Source organism: Physeter macrocephalus, chromosome 18 (assembly GCF_002837175.3).
Source record: "Physeter macrocephalus isolate SW-GA chromosome 18, ASM283717v5, whole genome shotgun sequence".
NCBI lineage: Eukaryota > Metazoa > Chordata > Mammalia > Artiodactyla > Physeteridae > Physeter > Physeter macrocephalus.
The window spans coordinates 79,749,580-79,771,154 of record NC_041231.1 but is presented as its reverse complement, the minus strand read 5'-3'; the positions used below and the strand labels follow the sequence as shown (position 1 = coordinate 79,771,154).

General features: G+C 44.0%; 1 protein-coding gene across 12 annotated transcripts in view; it reads left to right on the top strand.

Moving 5' to 3' along the window:
* The first annotated feature begins 8,006 nt into the window (after window positions 1–8,006).
* The window catches only part of ADGRF5 (adhesion G protein-coupled receptor F5), a 143,519-nt gene continuing 129,950 nt past the window's right edge, over window positions 8,007–21,575 (top strand). For all 12 annotated transcript variants that reach the window (XM_055079599.1, XM_055079600.1, XM_055079598.1 and 9 more), the window contains exons 1-2: window positions 8,007–8,073; window positions 8,164–8,549. The gene's annotated coding sequence lies outside the window, so the exon portion shown is untranslated. The remainder of the gene's footprint in view (window positions 8,074–8,163; window positions 8,550–21,575) is intronic.

The following is a 21,575-nucleotide window of genomic DNA, read 5'->3' as shown; positions in this document are numbered from 1 at the left end:
AAGCCATTTAGTGCTGGTTCCAGCGCAGCCTCCAGCGAGGATGGCTCACAAGAACTCAACTCTCTCCCCCACCTCCTTCTTTGAGGATCCCAGAGGAATGGAGGATGGGAAGACTGGTGGTGGATTTCCCACAGTGCATGGCACGGAAACTCCAGCCATTCCTTTTGCTATCGTATAGGAAAGGCTGAAATCATACCAAAAGATTGTGTGTTGGGAGAATCAAGTAGGTTAATATGTCAAGGGCTTGGCCTATAGTAAACTCTCAGTGGGTTTGGAGTATTATTCATTTTATTATTATTTGAACAGCTGGGTTATGAAATCATAAACAGATAATATACAAGACCGGGAAAAGTTACTAAATGGTACAAACAATATGTGTTCTAGCATTTTAGTGATGGGAGAGATTACCTCTGGCATCATTTATCAGGGAAAAGTTTATGGAGGAGCCAGACTTCATGCTGTGCATGTGGACTTATGTGAGACTGAAGGATGACTCCACCTGAAAGCCCAGCTCTTTGCAGAAAGGAAAAGACAAAGCTTGTTGGAGGGAAGGAAGGAGATTCATTTGGGTCTGGAGCCAAGGCTAAGTACAGAAGAGTAGAAGTTACACTGGAAAGGCAGACTGGGCATAGACTGGGAGCATTTTGAATAGCAATACAAAGAGCAAAGTCTCTTGATAGGTAGCATGTATATGCAACACAGATGTCACGGACAGATATTTGAGAAGGGATTATCAAAATCACAGCACTGCTTTAAGGAAATTCACCTGACAGCAGAGTGTCAGTGGCCGGGAGGAGGGAATCCAGGAGAGGAACCACTGAGGATAGTTTTTTTTTTTTTGTCATTCAGGCTGGAAGAGATAAATGAAAACATGAAGTGATGGCAGGGAATATGCAAAGAAAGAGACATATGGGAGCTGTCTGTCTAAATCATAATCAGCAGGTTTTGGAAACTGATTTGGGGTTGGGGAAAGGATGGGGGGTGCTGGAAAAATAAAGATAGAAGCAAAGTTAATTATCACACCCCAGATCTGAACCTGAAGAACTAGAAGAATGGTGGTGCCAAAAGCAGGACAAGGGATGTGAGATATTTTGGGAAACGCCCTCATTTAAAGAGGAATGAAGAAAAGCCAGATTAGGAGGGAGGAAATGGGAAGTCCTAGGATAGAGACCCCGGGCGGTACAGATGCAGGGAAGATGAGACAGGAGCTTCAAAGCTTTGTGACCCCCTAGAGGGGTGGGATAGGGAGGGTGGGAGGGAGGGAGACGCAAGAGGGAAGAGATATGGGAACATATGTATATGTATAACTGATTCACTTTGTTGTAAAGCAGAAACTAACACACCATTGTAAAACAGTTATACTCTAATAAAGATGTTAAAAAAATAAAATAAAATAAAATAAAATAAAGAATTGATTGACATGTTAAAAGCTTCAAGTTGAGAAACAGGAGACTTGAGAAAAGCCCTTGTTAGCCTACAGTCATTGGTGACTTTAAGAGTCGGATTTAGAGAGAGGGATGGATTACTTGCACTTCAGAGAGAGGAGGAAGAGGCTGGGTGATTAACAATTTTTTTTTTTTTTTGTAAGTTTGGTTGAAAACGGAAGGGAAAAGATAGGATGGTAATTCAAGAGTAGGCGGAGTTAACAGAAAGTTTGTTGTTGAAATGTTTTTGGAGTAAGAGGTATGAACACCTTTTTAGGCAAAAGGATAAAGGAGCAAGTAGAAAGGGAGAGATTACTATGCTAGAAGGGGATTGTTACAAAGAACGTGTGAGAGGTCAGCTCTCAAGAGCTCAAATAGGCTACTGAGTCCTGTACATCCTTGTCAAGCAGCTATGAGGATCCAGTTGTATTTTTCAATGGGAATATCTCTTCACTAACGTTTTGTGGCCTTCCCCATCAGTCACAGAGAGAGCAGGGAGGATTGGTAGGTCCCCCAGGACCAGGAGTGGCCAGTGGCACAGTGGAACATCAAGCGGGAAAGATATAGGGAAGGTTGACAAAGAGACTATTTAAATAGCTTGGCATGGCATCTGGTTTAACAGGAAGGTAGTTGTAGCTTGAATAGTTGGAAGCTAAGGAAGGAGGTGTAGAAGAGCTGGCCTCTCAATGAAGGCAGATGTCCCATGAAAGTGAAGAAGAGGCAGTAAATGGTGTGCTCCCCACCAAACATATTCAAACTTAGAATCACGTATTTTCAAATTAGAGCAGTAGCCTGCAAGGCCTCAGGTGGTCTTTTTTTTTTTTTTGTGGTATGCGGGCCTCCCTCTGTTGTGGCCTCTCCCCGTTGCGGAGCACAGGCTCTGGACGCGCAGGCTCAGCGGCCATGGCTCACGGGCCCAGCCGCTCCGAGGCATGTGGGATCCTCCCAGACTGGGGCGCGAACCTGGTTCCCCTGCATCGGCAGGCGGACGCGCAACCACTGCGCCACCAGGGAAGCCCCAAGTTTCTCTATACATCATCCAGATAAAATGGTTTCCCTTTCAAACTTCCTAAGATACATACATTTTTAAAGTACGTTGTCTTCGGGAAATTTTTACATGTATTCATGGAGGTTTTACAGGTTCTCTTGTGAACTACATCAAAGAGCAGTTGGTAGACAATGCTGAGGTGTCAGTAAACATGCAGGTGACTGTGTACCTGAAGGGGGCCCTGAGGACCCTCAAGGTTTTGTTTCACGTGTTAGAAGTGAGAGAATCTGAGACCTAGCCAAGGATAGTACTGCAATTCCATCAAGGATTGTAGATAATTCTCATTTTCCCAGAGTTCTTTTCCCTTAATTTTTTTCTACCACAGTTGCAGGTGGAGGATGTGAAAAGAATGCATCTAGTCTATGACTCAACATGTCTCTATTTTTTAAAATAATATTTTAGTGACTTTTCTTTTTTCTTTTTATAAAGACAAACTATAGAGAAAAACCAGCATCTGTATTACATGCCAAACAGAATTAAACTATTAATATTTTGTGATTTTTCTTTTTTTTTAATACCAAAGCCATAGAATAAAATGCAAAATCTTATATCGTCTGCTTAGTCCTATTCCATACCTTCTTTTTCCTGGATTGTATAGTTCATTTTTTCCATTATATATCATTGTGTATACATATTTTTGAAGCTGGCTTTTTTCATTCTGGCCTTTATTTTTTTCACTTCAAAAATTATCTATCCATGTTGACACATATAGATCTAGTTCACTATTACTGTAATAATACTAAACTATTTTATCCATTTCCCTACTGATGCACATATAGGTTTTTTCAGATTCTAACTATTAATAATAATAATGAAATTGAACACTCTTGTATTTTCTCCTTGTATATATAGGCAAGCATTTCTCTCAGATATATAGTAGTATATATCCAGAATTTTGAACTCTCCTAGATATGCCAAATTGCTCTTGCAAGTGATTTAAGTAACACACACTCAGCGGTGTGAGTTCCTAATTGCCCTCCCTAAACAGCAGTGTATGAGAATTCCTAGTTCCCCAAAATACTTGGACTTAGCTCTCCCTCCCTTCCTCCCTCCCTTTCTCTCTCTCTCTCCTTCTTTCTTTCTGCCTTAATTTTTCCTAACACCTTAATTTTCCAGAGAAGCATATGACAGTGGTTTTACCTAAGGTGAACATTTATTTTCCAAGAACAATCCTACTGATGTTTCTTGCGTATGTTGTCTCCTTGACAGGGTTGATACTATGGAACACACGTTTCCTCTTTATCTCTCAGTGACACAATGAAAGTCATAGAACTCCTTAGCAGTCGCCTCTCAGTGCTCCGTCTTCAATGACAAATGTGATATTAGTATTTGGCAAAGAGAAAAAAGGCTAATGGAACATGACTAATTTCACCTCCAATGTAGGTGGAGCCAAAGCTGGCGGTACTGACTCTCTTTTCAGGAGATACTTCGAGCTTGTGCGGAAAGAGCCCCATGTTTGCAGGAAGTGATCTTTGAGCAGACACACTTGTTCTGTTACTTACCATGATTGTTCATACTTCTCACCATGCCTCCCCAATGAGGAACCATTCTGCTCAGGAAAACATCCAAACTTCCACATTGAGCTCTTAGGTATGTTTTTCTTTTTCCCTCAAAATAATGGAATCAATGACAAATTAATTTCAAAAGTGAAAAACAAAACAAAACATAAAAGCCTTTATGTTGACCTGCTTATCTGGATCCAAGAGCATTAAGGAGCAGATTGGATTGATTGACCAGAACATTCCTTAGAGATAAATCACTTTACATCTTTGATATTAAAAAATGTATTTTGCAAGTCACATCAATTAAAAACACAACAAATACCAAAATTAAAGAAAAACCAAACCACACAAATATATTGATAGTAAGATATTTCTGGATGGCTGTCTATGTGGTTACAGATTCTGAAAATAACATTTTAAAGAATTATCAAACACCCGAAATGTGTGCCCTTTGTTTATCAAGGTCCTCCTTCCTCCAAGGTACTAGTTTCAATGAGTTCAGCTTTGGCACTTTTTCCTTACCTGGTAAATCCACATCCAGTTACATATTGTAACATCCCACTTTGGGCTTTACCTATACTTCTGCCCTTCCGGAAACTCTGTACACTCTTAATTGTTCAGCTGAGGCAGTTTATCTATTTACTTTGGTAATCAACATGCTTCATTCTTTCCCTGAGGGAAAAGAGTTTCGCTACAGCAAACTCCTAACATGACTTACTGTATTCACTGATTATCACCTGACTTCTGTTAAAAGATCATTATCAAAAGGTGAAATCGTCACTTTCATACAAATATAAAATGAGCAAGTGACAAAGTTTTTATTTAACTCATCTATTAATGAAGGGATGGTAAGACGTTAAAGCTCATTCAAAGACAGATCTCAAGAGCAGACATATTGGTGCAGGCAAATCAGGAATGCTGAACTGAATTGGCTCATAGATGCAAAACTGACTCATAGCCTATAGAGCATTAAAATGCAATGTTTGGGATAGTCATTTCTACAATGTAAAAATCAACGGTATCTCTACCGGAGAAAGGTAATTTGTGTTTCTATGGACAAGAATCATCTGCATTTCTATCAGTTTCTACATCTTTCAGAATTATAAAATAGCCAGAATAATCAAAGGTATAGACCTCTATAGATTCAGTGCCTCACAAAGGGTCTGCAGACCATACTCAACGTCCTGTTGACAGGACACCCAGTCATCTTTTTCCACCTTAACGTCTTTCACTATGTTTCTCGACTATTCCATCTTCAGTGGAAGTAATGCCTATTAAGTAGGAACAAAATTGAGACTCCATGAAGAAAATTTAAACCGTTGGTTTAAGGAATATCTTTGCTTTATTATAGATCTCTGCATATACTAAATTACAATTAACTGCACAAAACTAGATATTCAGAATAACGCACTTTTACCGTATCTTTATAGATGTTAGATTATGCATCTCCACTAGTACAAGCTTGTGCTCCAATCCGACAGCCCCAGCTGAGGCCTCTCAGCTAAACACAGCCCTTATACATACATGAAGTGACCTTCTGGTTCACAGGAACTATGAGAAATGACCAGAATACACGAATACAGGCTCGGAAATTCTAGCAGGAACATTGTCACAAAGTATTTACAACCGTGAAAAGAAAACGAATTCGGTGACTTTCAAAATGTTTCCACATCCAAGCAAAACACAGAAGCTAATGTCTGTGTCCTCACAGGAGCTCTGTGGCACAACCCTCGACCCCCTTCTGCATTTTGGGTTTTAGAAAACACCAGTTTGATTTATCGGGGAGCACAGGAAAGGCACTGGGGAGTTATGGAGGGAACAAGGAGTTTCTAGATGCTTCTAGATGAAACGGTGACCTGGAGAGTCCCCCCCCTCCATCCCTCTGTACCTCTACCCCACAGTTTCCCAGCCTTTGCTGGACCCTGTGTTTCTTCCCACCTCTCCATCTTTACCTGTCTTCCCTTCCCTCCTCCTACATTCCCCCCTCCTCTTGCCCCCTTTCCTTTCCTCTCTCCCGTTTGGCATCCCCCCACCCCCTTCTCACCTCCAACCACTCCCCATTTTCCTTCACCCTTTCTTTTAACTTCAGTCCTCCATCCTCTTGGCATGTCCAGAGCTTCAGTTTCTGAATAGAGGTCATTTTCTACTCATAATACAGTCCCTGTAAGAACAGGGACGGACAGCACATGACAAACCGTGGTGTTTTAATAATAGCCCTGCCGTATTGCCTGGGAAATCGCTCCACTTTGTCTGCCAGAGTTTACACTGTAAAACCATAACAACAATCTTATGTTTTCCTCTGAGTCATATGTTTTCCCTTTTTCAAAAAGTGGAGAGCTGTAATTAATAGTGCTTTTCCTGCTAATGCTCACCTTACACAAATAACGCCCTCGTGGGTCCTATAGGTCTAGGGGTGTAATGCTGAAATAGACGCCGTCTATGACTTTATGGAATTTATAGCCCAGCAGGAGGCGTGGACAAGTAACAGACCTTCACCACTTCGAGTTATGCGTGTTCCGGGAATGATAAGCATGGTTGGCTACGGAAGAACACAGAAGGGGCCCAGGAATCACGAAAGGACTTTCTAGAATATGTGAGATTCAAAGGATTAGGGCTTGGTAGAGGGTATCCTTCAGAGAGCGATTTCCAGGAGAGGATAGAGGTGGAGATGGAGAGAAGGAAAAGGGGGGTGAGGAGAGAGAGGGGGAGGTGGGCTTTGAGGTCAGGTGCAAGAGGATAGCCAGTGCTGGTCCTGAAGGGGCTGCGAGCCATTCTCAAGCATTTGGCCTTTATCCTTAGGCTACTGGAAGAGTTTAAGCATATGATAATTTCATGAAGACAGCAACTGAGAGGTTGCTCTGACTTCAGGGAAGAGAATGGATGGGTGTGAGGGTTGGACCAAAAAGCACTGAGGAGACCAGTGGTGGATTTTAACCCAGGGATGTGTTTGTGGTCTGTGCCCACTCACACCCACAACCCAGCTTTTCCCCCACTTTGTACCAGCTTCTGAGTACACTGCTCTTCAAAGGCTGACTGTCACCCCTCAGAACAAGGTGGCAATAGTCCAGGCCTCTTGATAACACAGCTTGTTAAAACCAACACGGCCACAGGTCCAACCTTCTTCCTATTGGAACCAAGCAGGACCCTATGGGGCCATCCCAGGGCGGACCCCTCCCCCATGTCCTCTGCTTTAGCTCCTCTCTGAAGTACCCAGATAATCGTATTTCATGCATATTTCCTGAGGTTTTCAGATGCTAAAAACAACCACCAGATGGAAGAAATTAACTACTTGATGATCATGAGCATGTAGCCCCCAGGACCTTCTGGCACCTAATGATTGGTAATGTTCACCCCTGTGACACCAGCCCATCAGAGGATTGTGCACAAGCTGATCACATACCCTGGGACCCCCCCCTCCCCCTCATCTGGCCTTTAAAAATGCTTTGCTGAAACCCTTCGGGGAATGTGGGGTTTGGGGGACATAAGCCCCTCGTTCTTCTCGCAGGGCCCTGCAAAAAAACCTTTCTCGTCTCCAAACTCCGAGGTTTCGGTTTGTTTGGCCTCACTGTGTGTCGGGCACACAACTTGCATTCGGTGACACATTGGCAGGACGGGCTTCACAGATGTACCACCTACATAAGCCACAAACAGCCCTGTGCTCTGAAGGGCCCACACTTGGTTTAAGGTTCTGCTGTCATCCAGAAATCCTTAATTTCTGAAGGAGTGACCTCACATTTTCATTCTGCACTGAGCCCCACCAATTATGTAGCGGGGAGTCCTGCTTCTAGCAATCTACGGATGTTTGCTTTCAGAGAATTCTTTAAACCCTAGGGTAAAATGGCCCGAGAACTTGAGGAAGTGTTCCAGAATTAGACACAGACTGTCAGCGTTTCCAGAGACAGAGCTGAGAGAGTCTTTGGCTGGCAAGCAGACCCTTCTCAGGCCTGTTCTGGCCTGCCTCTTACCAACGGCTCTGCAGCACTGCATCTGGAGTGTGGCCAGAAAATTCTTCAGCTCCGTGGAAGAGGATGAGGACACGCTTGACTTTTGCAGAGTTAAACACTTGGAGAAACTTCAGGAAGAAAGCACTTGGTACAAGGTAAAGCTAGCTGGCCCATCAGCCCCCTGCCTGCTGCCCTGCTAATTCTCATTTCCACGATTCTTAGCATGTTTATTCTCTTCTTGCCAGGGGCCAAAGGACACGTTTAAATGTCTTATTTCCTCTGGGGAGCCTGGAGAGAGGCAACAGGCACCTACTACAGGAAATCATGCGGAGAGGATCTCTTATTTAATACGGTTCCCAGATTACTTCCCTTCCCCCAGCCCCCACCCCCCACCTCCAGCCACACAGAGTCACCCAGTTTCCTCCTGCAGCAGAGACTAGACGGCAGTTCACCTCTGCTCCCTGAGGTCCCCGTAAGCCCAGAAGCTGAAGTCTGGTCTTGGGCAACCCCACCCTCTCCGCGGCTGTGATTGAAGGGGAGGCCCTTCAGTTTCACCTCCCCAAAGAGGTTCTTGGGAAGGTCTCCAGTACAGGGTTAAATTTCAGGAGGCTGCAAAGCACAGACGAGAAAGGTAGGTTCCTGCACTCTTTTCTTTTGCCTTGTACTGTGAACCAAGCTGTTCTGAAGTGTGTGTCCATATCGCTTTTCCAGTTGGCTGTGTGTTTTCAACCTCTGTGTCTTGTTGAGGTTTACTTATTTACAGGATGTGGGGAAAAAGAGTGAGAGGGGAGATGACGCTTGGGGGTTTTGCTTTTGTACCTCTTTGGATACAGAATGCCACCCAGAATAGTACCTAGAACACGAAGCTGATTCTTCTTTTCTTTGGAGGGAAATCCCATTAGAAGTTGCATTTTGGGGGCTTCAGTATGTGAGAAAAAAGTTTACCACCCGCCTTTCCTTTTCAACAATGTAGACCCTTCCCTTGATTTTTTTTTTTTTTTACTCCTTTCTGAGTTTTTCCTTTCAGTTAAAGATGCCTTAGAGCTGATAGGGTATTTTCTGACAGGAATATAAATAGGTGTTTCTAATTTCGGGTACCTATGAGTTATAAGAAATGAACAAGCACTGTGTTCAGGATCAGGCGGACTGCCATGTAATTTTCCAGAATTTGCTATGAAACAATTGTTCTTCCTGAAGCTTCCTGAAACTAGATGCAAGTGTCTCTCAAGTGATGGCTGAGAAGGCTGATTTTATTTGCTCTGTTGTGATAATTGTCTGCAGGGATGCTGCTCCCCTTAGCTGGCTACTTTTTCAGTCATTGGTGGGGCTAGAGATGACATGTCCACTGAGACCCAGAGGGGGGTCTAGACTTATTCAAATAACACTACATGCTTCTTTGACTTTTTTTTGCCTCTTATGCTTTCATTGTTTCATCTTCGTCCTCACAAGCAATCTTTCCTCTGGGAGAAATATTTTAGAGCGACTTCATAGAATACCAGTCTACACCTGTTTATTTGAACATTGACTGTTCTTTCCTAACTTTATTTAGTTCAGATGCTCAAAATTTCTTGCCATTTCTGTATTTTACCCCAGCAGAGTCTCCCTCCATTCCGTCCTCCATACCCTGCTACAGGGTTCTTGGGAAAATGCAATTCTCTTAATGTCACTCTCTTCAGTGAAATATTTCCATTGCACCCCATTGCTTACAGCCTTGCTTCCTAAAGGGTAGTCCAGGGACCAGCTGCATCAGGCGTCATTGGGCAGCTTGTTAGAGATGCAGGTTCTCTACCTGCTCCCCAGATTTACTGAATCTGCATTTTAACCAGGTCCCTGGGCGATTCACATGCATTAAAGTTTGTGAAGCCCCAACTTAAGGAAGGTAGGCAAGACCTTCAAGGTCTGGTCCTTATCATCTGGCCAGCCTTACTTCTCACCCTCTGACTTTCCAGCTGTACCCAATACCTTCCATTTCCCCAATATGAGAGAGCTCTAATGCCTACCTATGTCTGTGTGTGCTGTTCTCTCTGTCCCCGATAACTTCATTCATCTTCTCCGCCCAACTACCCACTGCAGCCTGATTGTTCCTCCCCCCTCCCCCCATCCAGTCCACCTTAAACTAAATGCCCCTCAAGTCTGCGATTTTATGGCAACTTAGCGAAGTGCTTCTGCCATAGCCCTTAGTACATTAAATGATCGTTGCTAGGTTTATTATTTTCATCCTTGAGGAGTTACTGGAGATTGACTTCTGAATCCATAGCACTTGAACCAATGCCAGGTACATAGCCTGTGCTCAGTGTTTTTGAATTCATGAATGAATGAATGGATGAACAAATGAATGGATACATTGTCTGAAGAGGCCCAAATCATCCCCAGATTGAGGTCTATAGTTTGAAGTCTTCCAAGGAGATTGCCACTCTCCATAATATTTTTCCACACTCTCCTTTATGAGACTTGCTGGATTCTTTTTTTTTCACCAAATATTTTGAGTACCTACCCTGTGCCATATCTTTTCGAATCTATTTCTTTATGTCGCTGTGAATAGTCTCTCCCAGGAGGTGTTTCTTTATCAGTGCCCCTCATTCGCCACCACTCCAAGTCAGAGGTTTACTCATTTTTCAGCAAATAGGTACTGAACACCTTTCCCATACCAGTTACTGTGCTACCTGCTACAAATACGATGACCAACGACACAAATGCGAGCCCTGCCTCCATGCAGCTCCCCATAGAGAAGATGTGCCTTTTATCATCCTCTGTCTTGCTTTTCCTTATAAAGTCTGAAGGAAAACTGAAAGCCTTATCTTTAACCAAAGCCAGCACATTCAAGTAAAGACAGCAGGAGCTTGAAGCCAGAGTGATTTAGTAGAAAGGAAGTTGGGCTGTGTTTCAGCACCTTGATCTAGTTCAGCACTTGCAATTCCCTAGCCAGGTGACCCTGGGTGGGTCCACATCCATTTGCTGGACCTGGATTTTCTCAAGTGGTGAACAAGATGGAGAATTAGAAGGAAAAGAGGCCCCTGCCTTCATGAGTATACAGAGAAGATAATATCCAGGGAGCCTCTGCACTCACTTCTGTCATGTTACGTGATGATTTGAAGGGCAGGGCTCTGTCGTTCTCTGGGTCAAACTGGCAAAGAGGAGATCTTAAGGGAGACATTTCATGACTATGCCCACGGGCACAGCTGTGACATTAATGTTGTCCTTTGGCACCTTCCGTCAAACACTATGTGGCAATGGCTTCCAGGGAGCAGCGCCCTGCAGCTTAGAGGAATCCACTTGGTATTCATTGTTGGGTGGAGAGCTGGTTTGAAGTAGGGCAGCTGAGGAGGAAGGCAGTGTCATCCTCAGGCAGTCTCTGCTTTGGAAAGCAGTCAGGAGAAGAGAAGGAAGTAGCTCCACCAAGTCGTGCAGGAAAAATCTGGAAACTTACAGACACAGAGCAAAGAAGGGATCCCTGACCCCCACTGTGGCATGGTTGTAAGGACTCCCTTTCTGATTACACTTGGGTTCTTTCTAATTTGTGTTCATTTCACCTAGAATCAGAGGTTGGGGGCCAGGCATAGTATCCTTTGTCCCCGAGCTTTGCACCCCCATGGGGTGCATGCACAGCTGGGAGGAAACAAATACTTTCTATTTGTGCTCCAGATACAACCACCAGGCTTAGGCTGCAGCAAACTCTTTAGGCACTCTCAAGGGTTCACCCTTTCCCTGTCTGAGCCTTCTCTTCCTGCTTCATCATTGCGTGCAGCTTCCAAACGAAATGCCTTCCAAACCTTCTGAGTTCCTTCTTGCTTCCTGTTCCTCCTGTATCCCTTTGCCTCCAAATTTCCTGCACACCCACCTTGTGTATAGTTGCCTCCCAGCAGGCAGTGTTTTCTGATGGTCATTTCCTAACTCCTCAAGTTAACCTTCATCTCTATCAGTAAGCATACCTTGTAGCAACAAAAAAAAGAGGTTCCCCTGCATGGGAGGTTTCTAAGGACCTACTGCAGATCTCGGGATGTATCTGAGACCAACCTTGCCTGTACCTGACCAACATTTGTTTTTTCATCAGAGGCATGGAGCGGGCTAGAAAGAGGTAGACCCACTTTTGAATCCTCCATCTGCCATCTCCTTCAATAAGTAGTTGTATCTCATCAAGTCTTAGACTTGTTTCTGAAAATGCAGATAATATTTACCAAGCAAGGTTGTAGAGAAGATTAATTAGCTTAAGTACCTAGTATGTTGCCTCAAAAAATACATCTGATCTGAAAATAGGAGGCTGAAATAGATAGATCTGAAAAAACAGATCTGAAAAAAGGAGGCTGACCAAGATGGTGAAAATGAGAAAATCGTCATGTGCAGAATAGTTGAAAGAACCAGAGGTCATTTGAAGTAGGAAGTAAGTCTTGCAGCCCATGAAGGTTGCCTTCAAATATTTAAAGATTGCTCAAGGTGGGAAAAGGGGTCAACAGAGGATGGATCCGTGGCAATCATAGGGTAACAGGTCCTAGCTCAATGTACAGAAGGATTTACCCACCACTTGAGTTGTCTAAAACTGGGTGAGCTGCCTTGTGGCAGGGTGAACACCGTGTCCTGGGCAGTGTTCCAGCACCTTGGAAGACCATGGCCAGGGTGTTCCCAAAGGGAAGCCCGCACTGGGTGGAGCCTGGGTGATGACCTCGAGTCCTTCCCACTCAAAGCTACCAAGAGTCTCATGATGTCAGGGTTCCAGCCCAAGCCACCAAATGAAAGTCTGCAAAAAAAAAGCATCAGACGACAGAGTGATCGGCGCTGCCTTTTGACTAGCTAGCCCTACCCATCAGCTGAGATGCTTTTTAAATAGGGTCTTTGCAGCAACAGTCAAAAGGTTGGATTTCCAGGAAAAAGCAAAAAAGAAACGAGAACAATGAGATGGGAAAAGTTCACTCCAAACAGCTCTTCTTGGGTTACTCTTTAACTAGATCGTGGGTTACTTCTTGTGCTGCAAACACATTCCTATTTGATGGAAAACTGCCACATTTTGGTACATTTTCAGCCAAACTGCGATCAAGCAAGTTAGCAGCAAGACTCGGAGCTTTGTCCCTGATTTTTGCTCTATGTATAAAATGAAAACACGAGGATATGTCTATGTATTCTTTGCCATCCCGAAATCTAATTTTAAAAAGTTCAAAATAAATGGTTCTACCATCCTCTAAATTACGGGGACTGTAAATGCGGTATTTGACTTTTGCGGGGAGAGGAGAGCTGGCTGCAGCTGGCTGCCTGCTTTGAGTCAAGTTCATCAGCCATTGTTTTCCATCCATCTTTCCTTTTCTGCTAAATGAGCCACCTGATAACAGCCTGTCTGCCAGCTAAGGACCTGGAGGCTTTTACAAAAGCGATAATTTAGCTTGGGGAGAGGGGCCTGCACACATCACTCACTGCTCCAGGTCCCCTCGGAGGCTTTGCTAATACTTCGTCCTTCCAGGACTCAGAAGAACTTTCTGGTCTTGCAGTTTTGGACCCTCACATCTTTTCTGCAGTTGCTTGGGCAGCATCTCCACGTGCTTTTCATTTTTTCCATCTTTGTTTTGAAATCTCAGGGAAAAGAAGCTGCCGTTCTTTCAGTAGAAGTGGATGTCAGCAAATGCTGCATTTTGTCAAATTGAAACAAAACTGCAATATATTTTATTCTCCAGGTTTACCCAGGCTCACTTTCTTGAAAACAAAATTTTTAAAAATCCCTTGAAATATAATCAACTATGCAGTACAAAATCACAGAAACCCGTGCAGACCCGCATGTTTATTTTTAGATGCCGGTCCAGCACGGCAAAGCAGCGGTCTAATGTCCAAACTAAGGCCCTGGGAATTTCCTCTAACAAGCCTGTGCTTCCGCGCATTGTCACAGTACAAAGGGCAGCAGGGGGCCTGAGTGCAAGGCTCCGGGTAACCCTGCCCCCATGAAATCTGGAACTTATCGTTCCCTCGGTCTACATGGTCCTCAGTGCTGGGGTCACCATGCAGGTCGCCCGGCAGCTCTGGGCACATGCAAATGAGTTGACGTGTATGATTATCTCATCTAAAAATATCTCAGAGATCAGTAATGGCATTTCGGAAATAAAGTTTCAGCTTTCTATTTGTAGTTGAGGATCTACTCAACCCTCACCCTTGTCGTGAAGTGGATTCAGGTCTAGCGCAGAAACGGGGTTGTCATGCTAAGATCCTGGGTTAGATTGCAATTAATAAAGGGGTTTTAAAGCATATTATAGTTTTAAAAAAGCATAGATGCATGTACACACAGCACCAACACACACACACACACACACACACACACACACACAGAGGAGAAAAGACACCTGAGTCACCTAGATCTTTCCTATTTTCCTAGACCAGTTTCTGATCCTTGATTTATTTATCTACAAAATGGATGCAATAAACCTCACATCCTATTAGTTTTGGAAGAAAAAAGGTGCAATATTACAAATAAACTGACCCAAACTAGAATTTTGCTCAAAGTTTTGCATTTTGGTCTTAATATGCTTTGAGCTCCTTCCAAGAAATTTTTGTAAGAATATTTGCCATCAAGTCTCCAGGGGGGTCTGTAGTTGTTTGGAGGGTTTGCTTTTTTGTTTTGGTTTTGGTTAGGTTTGTTTTTTTTTCCTCCTTGCAGAGGAGGAAGCCTAATTTGTTACTTAATGGACACACTTTACTAGGAGAGGTTTCATGCCTTTGTCAAGCGCTCCCCACTCCTGGGAAGGTCACTGCACTGTGAGTCAAGGTTGCAATGCTCAGGCTTGCGTCTGGGGGTTCCTATGGAAGAGGAAAGGTGGGTCTCAGGTCTGCACACAGTCGTCGGTACCCACCCTGTGTGGGGTCTACCATCTGCATCCCAGCAGCCCGCTATGAGGATGGGGCCCCTGCACAATCAGAGACCCCCAGGGATCAGGGGACCTGCACATAGAAACGCCATCCCTGAGCCTGGACAAGATGGTCGGGCTTTGCCAGCAGGTGGATGGCCAGGCCCCCTCTGGGGTCTGCAGATGCAGGAAAAGCTGTTCTAGCCCTTTGGTGAAAAATGCGCAAATGTTAGTGAAAAAACACCTTTATGGATTGTTTTGTTTGCAAGTGTTTATTATCAGACACCCCTCAGGGGTTCACAGGGCAGGTCGCGAGGACCTGGGAATTTCCTTCCACAAAGGCTGTGCTTCCTCTCTTTGTTACTCCTCAAAGGACAGTGGAAGCATTGCTCCAGATCCTTACTTAACCCTTTCTCCTGTCTGCCTGCCACGTTACAGACAAATCCTGCTGCCAGCCTTTGAAGGAGCAGAAAGATTTCAGACTTGGGTTGTGTGTGGGCACCCACAAGTGCATATGCAGAACAGGCTGTGTGTGTGTGTGTGTGTGTGTGTGTGTGTGTGTGTGTGTTGGTGGAGGAGATAGGCAGTAAAGCATAAAATTTACTTTTTTTTTTTTTTTTTTTAAAGCTCTCATTCAGTATCACAGCATACACACAATCATTGCTCGGACCAGGTAAAATTTCTGCTTTATTTACCATAATAGACTTTTGTACTAAAAACGCTGACGCAATTTCAGTTCCCTGTCCCCAGGGCGCGATCCCTCTAGAATGATAGTTGCTCTTCCCCTTTGGAGTCGGGCTAAAGCAGGGGCACGAGGAGTGGAAAGATCTTTCATGAACCAAGTTCTTTATGGAGCACATGCTACGTACCTGAGCTCTACCAGGAACCGAGGGAAAGTAGAAGTTCTGCCGGCAAGAAAGTGCAAGCACATCTGAATTTTTATACCTAAATCCAGACACACACACACTCATGCGTTGTACGGGAGAGCACAAAGCAGCCAGGGAACAGTGTGATCTAAGTCCAGAAATATCAGAAGAGGCCCCTGAGCCCTCGTGCTGCTGGAGACGCTAATGATTCCCAGATACATTTCCCCACCCACGCATGGGGGACACACACACACACGTACGCACGTGCACACACACCTCACTCTCGGGAGACAGCTTTGCCATCTCAGAGGAAATCGCCTCTCACCACCAGCTCCACGAAAGTACCTCCTCCCACACCCATCTCTTCCTCCTCCTTTCCTGCCTCCAGGGAAGAGACGGCCCTTCCCTGCATCCGAAGCTCGGCTCTCACCGCCTCCCACCCTCCCAGTGGCCTCACTACACTCCCCTCTGATTGGTTCTTTCCACTGTCATTTAAATCTGCTTAAGACCTCCTCATGGCAAAACAACCTTTGCCTACCATGGAGTTACTCTTCCATCTTCCTTTCCTCCCCACCAGGAAATGCATGAAAGAACTGTTGATGACATCCTCGTGTCATCATCAACCATTCACCCAGGAAACCATTCTGTTCTGTCTCCTCATCTGCCTGACCCGCTGGGGCAGCTTAGCTGCACCTTTGCACCTTAGTCTTGCCAAGACTCTCACTTCATTGTCTACAGCATGTGACCTCATGGACTACCACCTTCTCTGCTCTTGTCCTGCCTTCTGGGATTCCACAGTCTCCTGGCTTCCCAACTACTACTCAGTTTTCTTTGCAGGTTCCTTTCCCTCTGCTGTTCCCTCTACTTCCTGATGGGCATGATCTGACCACCTTCCCTTCTGCATCTACATCACCACCCTGCTGCAATTCATCTCTCTGTCCAGAGTCCTCTTTTCTCCCTTCTCTGTTAAGTAATCTATTGATCATCCAAAGCCTATTTTATTTTATTTTTTTATACAGCAGGTTCTTATTCAAAGCTTTTTTTTTTTTTTTTTCGGTACGCGGGCCTCTCACTGTTGTGGCCTCTCCCGTTGCGGAGCACAGGCTCTGGACACGCAGGCTTGCGGAGCACAGGCTCCGGACACGCAGGCTCAGTGGACATGGCTCACGGGCCCAGCTGCTCCGCGGCATGTGGGATCTTCCCGGACCGGGGCACGAACCTGTGTCCCCTGCATCGGCAGGTGGACTCTCAACCACTGCGCCACCAGGGAAGCCCTCAAAGCTTATTTTAAATGCCAGCAGATTACTTCCTTTTTACAAGTCTCTCCATCCACGTGCAGATCTGACCTCTCTTCTCGGAGCCCTCACAGTACTTCGTTATAGTGCTTTTTGTATTTGTATTCTCAGTAATTGTTCCCACGCACTTCTTTCCTAGGACATAGAGATGCCAGCTTATTGATCTTTTTATTCCTAGCCCCCAGCACAGCACCTGGCACATTGGGTTTTCGATAAATGTTTGATAAAGAGTTGGGAACATCAAAGTGTCATTTAACAAACAGACATTTTGGTGAACTTATCCCTGAGCTTAAATAACATCTTTACTGTTTGAGGGTAAAAGTATTAGTAAATTTTTATTTAAATATATAATTCAATTAAAAATGTAAAAATTATATTTAAATATAATCTTTAAAGTTAAATTACTCACATTTAGACTACTAACAATATTTCACTTTGCCTTAAAATCAAAATCACAGTTCCGAGCACTTCCTATCTGAGTGTTCAATCTCTGTTTAAAAGCCGAAAGGAATGACAACTTGATTTCATGTTAAACTTAAATTTCCCCTCAGGGAAAATGTCTGAATGTGTCATGAATGACACCGTATTTTCGTGCACCTGAAGTGGGGTTGCCAGGTGGAACAGAGCTAATATTTTGTCAAGGTTTTGCCACTTCACTGTGCAGCTGGAATTATGTAAACTTTCCAAAGCTGCACCTGCAGCTCTGTTGAAGCCACAGAGATTGATTTGCTGAGTTGTTTGAAGGAGAACCAGGGGGACCCCAGGAGAATCAGCCTGATCACTGAGTCAAGGCTGAATCCATCCAAGGTCCTGTCTCCCGGGAGCGCGTAGGGCAGGGATGGGTCTCAGAAGACAGGGCAGAGGCTCACCCAACCCTGGGCGGTGACAGTATTCTGCATCCTCCCTGGGGCTATGAGGAGAAAATATGAGAATCGCTATTTATGTTGAAAAAGGTCATTCCTTTAAAATCTCTATGTTAGGTTTTTGTAATAATGCACGTAAAATATTAGCACAAAACAACAGAAAATGGCATGTAAAATATGAGAGATACAAAGCATCGTTTGTCCAAGTGTGGTCTAGAGATCACCAAGAGGTGAATAGACTGGCGCACTGGTCATTATGCAAATTGCCAGGCTCTACCTGGATCTATTAAATCAAGCCTGTGGGGGGAAGTGAGGCTGGGGGTGGGAAGGACATTTTATTACCCATCAGTAACAATATTTAGGAAATGCCTGCCAGCTTCTGTTTAGAAAAGTGTCTACACTGGGCCTCCTTACCCTCGGTGCATCCCACTGGGTAGGTTAATGAGTTTGCCATCTGGGCTTATCTTTGCCGCGACATCCTTCCTGATGAGTTTGTAGCCCTTCTCTGGGCCACAAGTTTGGAAGAGAATCCTATACCACTTTGTAGCATCCTTCACACCATCGTGTGTTTAACTCTTTGTGTATTTAAATCTTGGCAGCTCGTCTCAGAGCACGAGATAGTATAGAGGCAAGAGCTGGATTTGGAGTTTGGATTCTGCCTCAAATTGTCCCATGTGACCTCCAATCTATGTTGTTTTTTAAACGGGGCTTGGCAAGTTGATTAACCTTGCCAAGCCTCCTTCCCTTGAGTGGGAATAGCTAACCAGTTCCCAGATTGTTGTGAAAACTAAATGACATCATGCACACACAATTTTTTTTAAAGGCACTCAGCACAGACCCTGTGACAGAGTAGTTTCTCAGCAAGAGAGAGCAATTAAAAATAACAACAGGGCTTCCCTGGTGGCGCAGTGGTTGCGCGTCCGCCTGCCGATGCAGGGGAACCGGGTTCGCGCCCCGGTCTGGGAGGATCCCACGTGCCGCGGAGCGGCTGGGCCCGTGAGCCATGGCCGCTGGGCCTGCGCGTCCGGAGCCTGTGCCCCGCAACGGGAGAGGCCACGGCAGAGGGAGGCCTACGTACCACAAAAACAACAACAACAACAAAAAAAAACACAACAAATAAACAACAAGCTCCCACTGTATAGCACAGAGGACTATATTCAATAACCTATAATAAACCATAATGGAAAAGAATATAAAAAAAAGAATGTATATGTAAATGTATAACTGAATCACTTTGCTGTACAGCAGAAATTAACACAACGTTATAAATCAACTATACTTCAATTAAAAAATAACAACAAAAGTTTCATCAACACCAACCACTGAGGAACAGAGATGAAGTAATTGGTCCAAACTTACATAGCTAGTAAATGGTAGAGCTAGGACATGAACCCAAGTAGTCTGGTGCTAAAGCCCATGCTCTTAACATTTTATAGCACTTCTAATAATGTGCCACCTGGTGAGTCATTCCTAACAGTGATGGAGCACCAGCGTGCCCTGTGTTAGATGCTAAGCACACAGCAGTAGACAAACAAGGCCTTGCCTTGGCTGTGAAGGTGGGGACTAGGAGAATCAGAGGATAGAGGAGGAGCTCACAAATAAACCTTTCTAGTGCAGTTCAGGAAATGCCTTGATGGAGGGAAGTGAGGGGCAGAGATGTACACACAACTAGACAGAGTCAAAGCAGATTCTTGCCTGGAATGACCTTGACTGGGGCCTTGAAAGACAATGGGTATTAGACCAATGAAAATGGGGCAAGGTGGCAGTTCTAGGCAGAGGCTGGAGGACACAGTGCTTGCAGGGCACTGAGGGGCTACAGAGAGGGGAGAGTAGGAAGAGAAGAAAGTGATGGAGAGAAGTGAAGATGGGTGTGTAGGCAGAAGCTATATTTATTCAAGGTTTTAGCTGAAGATAGTTGTATATCATTTTAGAGAGAGGAGAGACTTTCCACAAACTAATCCAGCAGCTATCTATCTGCCAGTGTTTCTCTAAATGTAGGCAGAGCTTCAGATTCTACTGGCCTGGACCAGCAGACGAGGCATCAGTACTTTTGCAAAGTGAGAACCACCATGGTAAAAATAACCATGCTATATCTCAGTGATTAGTAAGCTTTTGTGTGCATCAGAATCACCTCTGAGAATTTGTTTAAACCCTGCTGACTGGATCCTACCCCCAGAGTTTTAGATTCTGGAGGTCTGGAGTGGGCTCAAGAATTTGCATTTCTAGGGAATTCCCTGGTGGTCCAGTGGTTAGGACTCCATGATTTCACTGCCAAGGGCCGGGGTTCAATCCCTGGTCAAGGAATTAAAATCTCACAAGCCGAGCGGTGCGGCCAAAGAAAAAAAAAGAGTTTGCATTTCTAGCAAGTTCCCAGGTGGTGCTAAGGCTGCTGGTCTTTGGCACTTTACAGAGCAGAATCTCAGAGTGTGAAGCCAGGAAGCCAGGAACTTAGGCCATAGTATTTGGATGATTCTTAAGCTGCAATAAAATCTGAAAATTCCTGGGAGGAAGAGTGATTGAAATCTCTTATCTTCTTTGCTGTAATGCTCCTTTAACTTTTAAATATTTCTGTAGCTTAAGAACATCGAACCACAATATTCCTGATATTCTGGTTCATTTTTCTCTGTAAATGGTCAAAAAATGGTGACATGTAGGGTTCTTTGGCATTTTAAAAATCAGCCGTTTGAAACGTTTGTTTGCAAAGCAGGAAGTCACTTGCTACCCAGGGCAAACACTCAGGTGGAGGGTTTGTCCCTTTGGAGGCTTTAGCTCTGCAGCTTTTGATCAAGTTTCTCTATGTTGTTTTTTGTTTTCTGTTTTTTACGTGTGTGTGTGTGTATATATATATATATATATATATATATACAGGCATCTATTATCTATCATCTATCTATAGCGAGAGACCAAAAGTGTACTGTATAAATGAATATTAGTAATGCCTGCTGCTCTTAAAATTTGAAATAGTTAGTGATCTGAATTTGATATCTTGGAACAGCAAGCCACCGTGCATGTGCTGTACTTGGCCACCAGTGACCCAGCCATTAGGTACGTTCTTGAGGCAGAGACAGCACTTGCATTACAGTAAACTAAACAAATAAACAATAAAATCACTACACTCAAAAATTTTTATTGATTCCCTGGATAGTTACTTCCTTAAGTTAGCAATAATCTTAATTAATTTATTAGATTTTATTTATAAATGAGGAAAAGTAATCCTTAAAGTTCTTATGATGTTTATTTTTTTTAATTTTTGAATTTAATTTATTTTTTTATACAGCAGGTTCTTATTAGTCATCAATTTTATGCACATCAGTGTATACATGTCAATCCCAATCTCCCAATTCATCACACCCCCACCCCCACCCCCCGACTGCTTTCCCCCCTTGGTTCTATACGTTTGTTCTCTACATCTGTGTCTCAACTTCTGCCCTGCAAACCGGTTCATCTATACCATTTTTCTAGGTTCCACATATACGCGTTAATATACGATATTTGTTTTTCTCTTTCTGACTTAATCATATGATAATTCTATTTTTAGTTTTTTAAGGAACCTCCATACTGTTCTCCATAGTGGCTATATCAATTTACATTTCCACCAACATACAAGAGGGTTCCGTTTTCTCCACACTCTCTCCAGCATTTGTTGTTTATAGATTTTCTGATGATGCCCATTCTAACTGGTGTGAGGTGATACCTCATTGTAGTTTTGATTTGCATTTCTCTAATAATTAGTGATGCTGAGCAGCTTTTCATGTGCCTCTTGGCCATCTGTATGTCTTCTTTGGAGAAATGTCTATTTAGGTCTTCTGCCCATTTTT